Source organism: Argiope bruennichi, chromosome 1, assembly GCF_947563725.1.
Source record: "Argiope bruennichi chromosome 1, qqArgBrue1.1, whole genome shotgun sequence".
Classification (NCBI taxonomy): Eukaryota; Metazoa; Arthropoda; class Arachnida; order Araneae; family Araneidae; genus Argiope; species Argiope bruennichi.
In genome coordinates, this window is record NC_079151.1 from 137,322,347 (window position 1) to 137,332,927 (window position 10,581).

At 27.7% G+C, this 10,581-nt stretch overlaps 1 long non-coding RNA gene across 1 annotated transcript; it reads right to left on the bottom strand.

Annotated features, from left to right (window-relative positions):
- Positions 1–2,011: 2,011 nt before the first annotated feature.
- LOC129970037 (uncharacterized) lies at positions 2,012–10,307 on the bottom strand. The gene is made up of 3 exons (XR_008784742.1): positions 10,137–10,307; positions 6,310–6,499; positions 2,012–2,341 (listed from the first exon to the last, which is right to left on the bottom strand). It is a non-coding gene; the product is annotated as an uncharacterized LOC129970037 (long non-coding RNA).
- Between the last annotated feature and the right edge of the window lie 274 nt (positions 10,308–10,581).

Below are 10,581 nucleotides of genomic sequence, written 5' to 3' on the forward strand. Positions count from 1 at the left end.
AGCTTCATTGCATATGTCGTGATGATATGTATTTTGGGTGTCATTGTTTCAGCAAACTGACATTAAAAGTTTGACACAAAACTACAATTGTTGTCACAAGAAACATACCAAAATCCATTTCATTGCATTTATAGATTACTGGATTTACATGTATGCGAAAAATTAGACCGAAAGATGACTAACTATTTGACGGATTCGGTTCAAAACTGGATAAATATCTATATTTTAGATGTCAAAATAAGGCACCTTTATCCACCTAGCTCTTTCCATTTTGTTGGTACTGAGTGAACCTCTACTCGAACAGCCAGTTAGATAGATTTGCTGTGAATGGGTTTCATTCAAAATTTGATAAAAATCTATAAATTTGATGACAATATCATATACCAAATTTCAACTGTCTTTTGCAAATCATTTTTGAGTTATCACGTACACAGATATGCAGACACAATGCAAAATATACATTTTTCTTCTCAAAGAGGTCTGAAATGCGCAGATTCGTCAAACACTCGAATTCGGATATCGTCAAGTCTATAGATTTAGCCCAGAATTTGGCATAGGTTACAACAATTAGAGGAATGACACCAATCAGATTTCATTTATTTAACTCATTGGATTTTTCTGTACTCACAAATTTAAAGACCGACAGACGTCATTGCTTTGATGGATGGGATTCAAGATTGATAAAGGTTTATAATGATCAACCGATTTTAATTTGATCTTTTTATCTTTTTTTTAGTCACCGATTTCACACGAATGTGGACGTGAGTACAGACAGATAATGCAAATAGGATTAATACTTTCCCTAACTGATTGTTGCAAATGGATGTTTATAAGAAACTTTTCAATATCAAATTCCTAATATAGCACTCCTTCTGAATATGAATAGCAAAGAATTAAAACGAATTATGATATTTATAGAAAAAGATGAAAATGCGGAAAATTAGGGAACATACATGATGTAATAAAAAATGGCATGCATGCATATGCACCATTTTCCTTCGTCTTTTAGCCAAATAACAGCAATGACTTGATGCATGTGAATAGAGTTGTTGCTCCAGATAAAAATTTCAAGGAAAGGATTTAATCGGCTTTAAAATTGAGACATAGTTTCTCCTTATTACTTTAATATTTTTTCTCATTATTGACATAGTGAAAGACAGAGTATTATAATTGAACTGAGAGGGACACGGTTTTATTATTATTCCCAGATGAAAATAAGTTCAGTCTTCCTTGGTTTATAAATGCCACTATAGGGAATTATTTGGAAAAAATAAAGTTAGAATATAGATTATGGAAAAATGTTGCATATTATTCATCAATTAATGAGCATTAATGAATGCGTATTGCGAGCAATGATTTCAGTATGCATTCATAATGAATGCATATTGCGCAAATCAATTCAGATGTGCGTAACATTTATTTATTCTCTGCATTTAATTTTTTCAATATAAGTTTACTTGTTTGCAAAGGATATTTTAATTTAGTTAATTTTTTTCATTAGCAGATTTTATTTATTGTGCTTTCTTTAATCAATTCCTGTATTTAATTTTTTTTTTTTTTTTTTTGCTTTTCTGTTAGAATGTTTCGGTCATATTAAAAATAATGACGTAAGTGCTTTTCTATGTGTCATTTAAATTGGAACTGAATGATTAAGAGAAAAATTATGCTGTAGCTTAATTACAACATTATTTAATCATCATATGTTTCTTAAATAATTATTATTCTGGAAATCTGATATTTTTACTTTTAAAGTTTTCAATTTTAAAAAAATGTCTTAAAAAACAATAAGATAATGAAACAGAACACTGAAAAGAACTTATTAAGAATTGTAATGGGATTTGATAACAAATATATATTTTTAATAATGATTGTTTTTCTAGTCTCATATATATATAATGTGGGAAACATTAACTTCAAAAAAACTTTCGGAAAACTCCTATCTAATGTGCTGCCCTATTTCAATGGCAAATAAAAGACAATACATAATTATACTCTTTTAGCAATAAAAAAGTACACTGTTGTAATTTTTTATTTCTTTCTTTAATAATAAAAATAAAAACTTAATAAACATTAATTATTTACAATAAAAGTTTTCATTCGTGTTTTAAATGCAGTTTAAAATATATTCAACTTTACACAATTTAAAAATGAAAGACTTATTTACCCTTTTATTTACAGTAAATGCATTCATTTTTAATGCAGTTTAAAATTTATTAAATTAAATCACATAGAGTCTCCACAGACGTGAATTGGTTTGTAATATCTCTTTGAGAATATTGCCAGGGAATTATCGATTTACTGATTCTTTTAATCACAAGACATCATCATAGGCATCATCGTTCTGCAAAAGAAAAAAAAAGTGAATTATTTTATATTTTCCTAAAAATAGCTAAATTTTTGAACTGCATGAGTAATCTAGAATTGAATAATATCTTTGCGTTGTTCAATATTTTTATTAACAATTTTAATGTATTTAGCATATTAATTTACTTATTATATGATCTAATTATCTTTAATATATAAATTTAGGGGCGATGCCAACATATCGCTATCTATCTCGGCATAAAACGGGATTTAGTGAAAACAGAGAAAGTTTAGTTTAAAAAGCATTTTTGTCTACTATCAGAAGCCGCTTCAAATCAAGCTAATGATTGAGTTGGAAAATAATTACATTCTTTGAGGTTGCAGTCAAGACAAATATATCAGAATGTAAAAGAGATTTTTTTAAAATTTTGTGTCATGACTATAATTTTGAATGCTCTAATTCTAATGTACCTGAAAGTAATATGACCAAACTATCTCAAATTAAAACTAAGACATCTAATAAAGATGAAAATGAAAAAAAAGCAGATAATTATTACTGCAAGTGTCTAATTGATTTTTTTCTAGTTTTGATTTCCATTTTTATAATTTAATTTACGCAAAACTGAAATCAACATCAACAGCAGATGATTTTTATAAAGTTTTACCAACTGTGTAAGGTACTGAAAGCTAGTGTGCTGACTTGGTGGTTCACCATTAATTTTATCAAAATCAAAGGAAAGAGTTTTTCCAGAAATTTTTCACATATTTTCTAAATAAAGTATTAGTCGCCACCCCTCCCCCGCATAAAATGGTGTGCATTAAGTAAGGTAGTTCATACCACGAGTGCTCAGATTTTTATTTTCAAAATCCCATATATGAGAGATTTTTTGCTTCGTATGTTAGTAAAGAAATCAAAATACTCATGTTTCATGCCGCTTAGTTGATAGAAACGAAATATTTTACACTAATTACAATACTATTTATTAGATCACATGCCATATTTCATATATTTAAGCAATTTTATTTTTGGGTTAACTTGTTTACATCATGTTAAAATGCGGAACGACAAACAGTCAGCATTAACGGATATAGTTCGAAAGGTTCATTTTAGGTGCTATAAGTGCGTAACCAAATTTCATTTACCAATAATAATATTTCGTTATCGCATTTGCAGACATGGAAAAGTATAGATATGCAGAAAGTCAAATTGTGGATGGATTTAGTTCAACATTTTCTAAAAGGCTACATTTTACATGCTATAATTTCATACCAAATTTTGTCATTTCATATTTTTACAATTTGAAGTTTCAAGTTCACAAGCACTTTGACAGTCAAACAGAGAGCCTTCATGTAAATGTATTTCTTTCAAAACTGGTTGGAAATGTACAGCATTAATGTTAGTAATTCATAAAAGTTTTCATTGATCTAGTTAAAACCTCTTTTGCATAAGACATTTTCAGACAAATAAAATCTAAAAATATGGTTTCCGAACTCAGGATGGAACATGGCGATTCGAAAAAATATGGAGTTCAAATTTTTTGACAATTTCGATAGTTTTTCCTTCCGTACTTCATATACGAGAAAATAAAAATGTTCTATTGTCTTGACACAATAGCTAAGAGTATGCTACAGCAGCATGCAGAGTTGGGGAAGTTCAATAATATCATTTGTGGACGACAAAATCATTAATATGTAATTCAGTATTTGTTTTGACATCAAAATTGTTTATCTTGTTTGTTTACATTCTAATTTTTGACGTAATCGATCAAAATAAAGAAAGAAATAATTAAACCTGAAATTTTTAACTAAACTTTTCTTTACTTATGAAAAATGGTGGAAGGGATCAATATAAGTTGAAGGGGGAATTCTACAACCGCTTAGATGAGTTCTTTGTAATCGCTGAAAAATATGTTTTTCAAAGCTGTTCGTTTCTTAGTTAAAGAAATTGAGCTTTACAGTTTCAGTTAGTCACTGTATTTTAGAATTTACAGTTGATAGTTCATCAGCTAAAATATCCTCCATCAGATAACTGAGGAGCTGAATATATATACTCCCAATACTTGAGCCAGTAAATAGAGTATAAGACAACAAATAGAAGCTTTTATGGCTAAAAGCTGATTCTATAAATGAAATTTATTTCCAGCAGTTCACCTCTAAAATAACTAATAATATCAATATGATGATCGAAGTTATATTTTTTGTAATTGTTTTGCTTGTGCCATATTGAATGCGTCTCATATCCAATCATGAAAAGGCAGGCATATGTCTGAAGGAAATATAACAAAATAATTATATCCGATATATGTATCTGCAAATCTTACCATTCATACAAATGCATAGAAATGACTGAGATTTCAAAAGCCAAGTTTCAATTAATGAACTAAAACACTCATAACGTCATAACGCCAAACAGGCAAACAACAAATAATCATTATGTATTTTTTTGCCAAGAATGTGCAAATATTATTTCAGCTTCTTAAAACTGATTCCCAAAAGTTACTTGGAGTTTTCAAAATTCAAGATTATTTCTTATTATTTCAAGTAGGGCATCTATCAAGGCCAATATGGAATTATAATATAGAACTTTCCTTGCACTTTCAGAAGGAAAATTTAACTTCCATTTCTAAAGGTTTCACTTGAAACGTACAATCATGAATCGCCAAACTGATGCCATAGCCAATACTAACTAGCCACTTATGAAAATCTTTTCAAGGTAGAGTATTATTCTACTTTGGATAATAATTTATTGACAAATTACATAAACTGCCCGAACAGCTCTCTTGGTGCACAATTGATTCGGATATTGTATTTCTTAACCAAAAATTGATCTGATTCATATACGGTTTTGTAATACAGTATCCGATCTGTATTGTGGTTGGTAATATCTGCCAGAAATTTTATTTCAATAATGTTATTATCCGGCATTATTATCATAAATATTTTCTAGCGATTCCGAATTATTGTGCTTGGAGATTAACAGATACTGAATAATTTATTCGCCTGACCTATGATAAATGCGTTTTTATGATTCAGTTCCATAACATACTGATATATTAAGAATTTATTATTATAAATTAGAAGGCAGGATTCTGATTAGTAGGAGCCCTTAACTAATGCGAGATTTGGGTTGAAAATAATGATAAATAATGAAACGTTTAGTTGTAGATTATCATAATTAATTTCAACACACACGTATAAAAAGAATTTTAATTTGAAATAATTTAAAACAAATACTAAACAAATTATAAACTAGTTTAAATGAATCTAAATACTTTAAAACTAAGTTTACCAGAGGTTTTGAGCTTTAATCAGGGGTCCAACTGCAAAAATATTTGAAGCACATCATGAACGAATTCGAAGATATTAAAAAATCTTGAAAATTATGTCTCAAAATTTACTAAATACTTAAATTAATTTTAAATAAGTTCGAATACATGATCCTTATAAATAAAGCGAAAGAGCAAAATTAGATTGGTTTGAAAAGAACGTATTTTAAATTTCTAATCCCATGGCCCACGTTGTGCAACCTCTAAGGAATTACTTAATTTCCCGATTATTTGTCATTCTTGTTTGATAAAAAGAAGTGCACAATTTTATCCCTTTGCAGGGATTCTATAATCATAACATTTAATTTTTTTCCTTCCAAGTATCTGATGTAGCGGCGTGGGATAGCCATACAAAAACAATGAATCATATATGATTTATGGTTAGGCTGGATGTGCTTTAACCCTCTCGCTATTAAACCGGCCCAACCGACCTTACAAGTTTTGTACTAAAAGGGCCTTTGGAGGCAAATTTCTTTTTGAAGCAAGGAATCCAGAATGTAAAGTGACATCCTCCTTATTCATAACTTGCTTTACATCTTGCACCTCTCGTTTCAAGTAGAGACCGGTCCCCAAAGGTCTATTAGTACAGAATTTTCTCGACCGTGTTGGGCTGGAATACTAATGAAATAGTTAAAAAAGAATTACAAATGGAAATATAGTGTTCAACAAGTATACTTACAAATGTTGTTAAGGACAATCTTGTGGAAGTACGCACTTATGGAAACTTTTGTCAACTGGTATATAACCATCTTTGCAGCCACATCCTACATAGTCCACATCAGGGCAGTTCTCGGGAGGATTCATTTGATCACATCTTTTTTCACACATAGAATATTCTGAAAATGTTTGATTCTCGTTGCAGTTTACATCTAGAAAAGAAATGATCAATTTATTCAATATATAATGGACACAATAAATATAAAATAATAATTCATCAAATGAAACAATATTATAGTAATCATTTCATAAAATGATTACTATAATAAATACTTTTATCTTATATTGCGGCTAGAAGAAATCTGAAGATATCCTCTTAAAATGGAAACTCTGATACAAAAATATGAATGAGGTATATTTATTTCTAAGTACTTAGAAGAAAAAATTTGTCACCAGTAAGTGGCATTCTTCATTCTTTTTGTTCTGCAATAAATATGTCAATCACATATTGAACATGGATGCTTTAAAAAATGCTTTTCTGAATGATAAATAGTAAGCATAATTTTCTGAATTGAAAAAAGATAGATCGATAGATACCATAGATACCATCGATAGATATATCTATAAATGGGCAATTAACTGATGGATTTGATCAAAAACTGACATAGACCTTCATTCTTATAACAAAACTATTTACAGAATTTTATCTTTTTATCACGTTGGAGTTTTGATTTGTGAGAAGATTGGTCAAATTTTCCTGAAAAAAATTATTTAATCATTATCAAAACTTCGCACATGAGTAAAATTAAACCCTTTATATAAATTACATTTCTTTTACAATTATGGTGCATACAATTAAAGTATTTGTGCTCATCTATTAAATATAATTTGACATATTTTGATCTAAATATTCATGCTTGATTAATGATGCGCTCATATTAATATGTTTTTTAAAATTTCAACCTTTAAAGAATTTTATTTCAAGCTTTTATCCTAGCTTTAATTTCAGGAAATTTATCTGTTATTTTACTTAAATTTAAAAATTCATTTTCTCGTTTCCTTTTGAGCCAGCATTTGTTGTTAGTGATTTTCAGAAATAAGAAAGAAAATAAAAAAAAATAATATTTTTCTTTTCCTTATTGATCTTTGATGAATGACTTGTTTTCAATGAAGACAAAACAAATTTTTCAGATTATCAATATATTAAATAGCATTGCGGTCTTAAAAAATGTTTGATATTCAATCTCCTCACATTAAATCAACATAAAAGCGTTGTTGGTGAAAAAACATGACATTATTCGAAACCCGAATATTCAAATAATTAAATTGTAAAAACATAATTATTTTAAAATCTGATGCTGTAGTACGTAACATTTGAACTTACAATATAATTTATAGTTATTTCTTAGATATCTAAGATGTAGTTTAATAATTATGGACTTCGGAATTCAAAAAATAAAATGGGTACTAATTCCAACAACAGTTTATACAACAGTTTTTTTCTTGCGGTGTTATCTTGAACTGAATACATCAGAATGACAGATTCCACGCCTACGTCAATATGACCTAACTTTAAAATGTTAATATACTTTTATATAAAGAAAGAATGTTTAAGACTGGAGGCATAAAAAAGAATTTTATTTCGGTACAATAAACATTATTGATTGATTTAGATATTGAAAAAAAGTTGTTTTTTTTTTGTGGGGGGGCTAAAAAAAGCATAAAGCAACAATCTGATAGTTTAGAGGTTTATCAAATGATTTGCTTAAAATTTTGCAGATAGCTTAAGTTAAGGTTATTTAGTTCCTAAATTAAAAAATAACCTGTACTTCTATCCATTCTTTATATATTGCTTTTCTATTGATAAATAATACGAAATTTTCCTTTTTTTTTCATATTGTTAAGCACAAAAAAACACAACCATAAAATATTTCTAAATAAATAGATTATTTATTCTCTAGATCAGGAAAAATAGAAAATTCTGCAGAACCCATTCAGAAATTATTATACCAAATTTAAACAAAAAATATGTATTAAATTTGAATTTTTGAATTTTTTCGTAAGAAAATTCTATTATATTCTATATTCGAGAAAATAGCATCTAAAAATGTAAAAAAGTATTAAAGTGTAAAGTCAAATATAAAAATATGTGTAATTTCCTCAAAAATAGACATTGAAACAAGATTATAACGCTGTTATAAAGAAATCTGCTCAAGCATTAAGAATATTAAATAAAACAATTCATAGTTTCGCAAAAATTCGACTTTTCAACATACTCATATATCTTAAATATGTAATAAATCAGCATTAAATTTCAATTAGAATTTTATTTTAAATCTATGAAGTACAAAATAAAATTAAGTACAAAAAAATCGACTTTTCAACATAGTCATCTGCCTTAAATATGTTATAAATCAGCATTAAATTTCAAGAAGAAAGTTTTTTAAAAAATCAATTAAGTACAAAATTAAATTAAGTACAAACAAATCGACTTTTCAACATAGTATTCTACCTTAAATGTGTAATAAATCAGCATTAAATTTCAAGAAGTTAGTTTTTTTAATCAATTAAGTGCAAAGTAAAATTTTGAAATGCTGCATTTATAACAGAATTTGTTCAAATTCATTTTTAGCCGTTTTCATGCAAAGAAAATATTTTCATATTAAACAATTTTTCGTTCATTTTCATATTTATTGAAATTCTCCCCTTATTAGTAATAAGAAATAATCGCAACGAATCATTTACACTATTTTAGCATGTGACAGATTTCTATTTACACGAGATAATTCAGGTATTTTTATGCGAATCATGCAAGCGAACATGAGTAATATTTAGACTTTATAATGAAAACCTGCATTATATTCCAAGGAGAACCGGAAATGGCTCTGAATGAACATGGATAATGCAAAATTATTCCTTTCCTCTTTTTTTTATCAGCATTTTTTGTGTGTGTTTGTGAGTGTTGGCAATGCATTTTATTTTCTGTTAATAGATTATCATTTTTTCCAATTATTTTTAAAATTATTCTTAAATTGAATGTTATTGAACGTTATATACTCATGGGATGGCGTACTTTTAATACATATAAATATAATTAAGTCTGATTCCTCAAACTATTAAAATATTATTCATATTATTAGCTGTTCCCATTTATGAATTTTGAAATTTTGTGTAGATCGCTAGGCACTAAAAATAGATTTAGTACTCCTGACAGTTTAGTTTCATTCTGTATATATCTGTCAGTATTGTGTATATCAGGAAAATTTTCATTCTTTATTGCCAGAGAATAAATTTAAAATTCGTCTGTAAGTTGAACGGAACGGAATTGTCATGTATGAAATATTATAATGTTGTTTTTTATATTATAATGAAATAAATATGTTATTTAGAAATTTTAATAACGATCTGTTATTTACTCATTCTTTTTTTTAACACTTTCAACGCTACCAACGAGATATCTCGTCTTTCAGATACTTTCAATTACAGTTTAGAAAGGTTGAACTTTCTAATACATATCTGAATAATACCTTTAGTTTTATCGAAACAGGCATAAGAGACAAATTTTAGCCCACAAAAAACCTGCAATTGGAAGTATCTGAAAAACGAGATATCTCGTCGGTAGCGTTAAAAGTGTCAAAATAATTTTACTGTTCGTTTTATAACGATACTCTTTTTTTTAAATTAAATAATTTAAAAACAAAATATAATTTGAATATAATTATACTATCGCACACCTTTTTGTGCTTATACATACATACATACATACATATATATATATATATATATATATATACAGCTGGAAAAAGCTGATTCACAAAATTTTAAGTACTATTTAAACAAAATACATACCGTATCCAAAATTTTTATAAAAATTTTGATCAATTTTGAAATCATCCTGAGCGTCTATGCTGATCACCAAAAGCACACAACACAAAAAAATTGCAGCCTTCATGATTTCCGTTTCCAATGCAACTAACTGTCAGATGTTTCAAGATAACCGACGATTCCTACACAATATCCGGCTTATAATATATCTTCGGGATCGGTCGTAAAAATCCCATCTTATTTGGATTAGTTATGGTTTTGTCAAATCTTAATGACAGTTGAAATAATTCATTTTTAAGTTGTTTTTGTTCTATAAAATATTTTATGTCTAAATCAAATAAAGAAGTGCTTTCTTAAAAAGTCCTTAGAATAGTCGTTACATCAATGTTTTGTGTATAAAACGTTTAAACGAATTGTTCGAGAGTCGACTTTCTAAAGCAGTATAATTTTTGATATCGAGATGAAATTA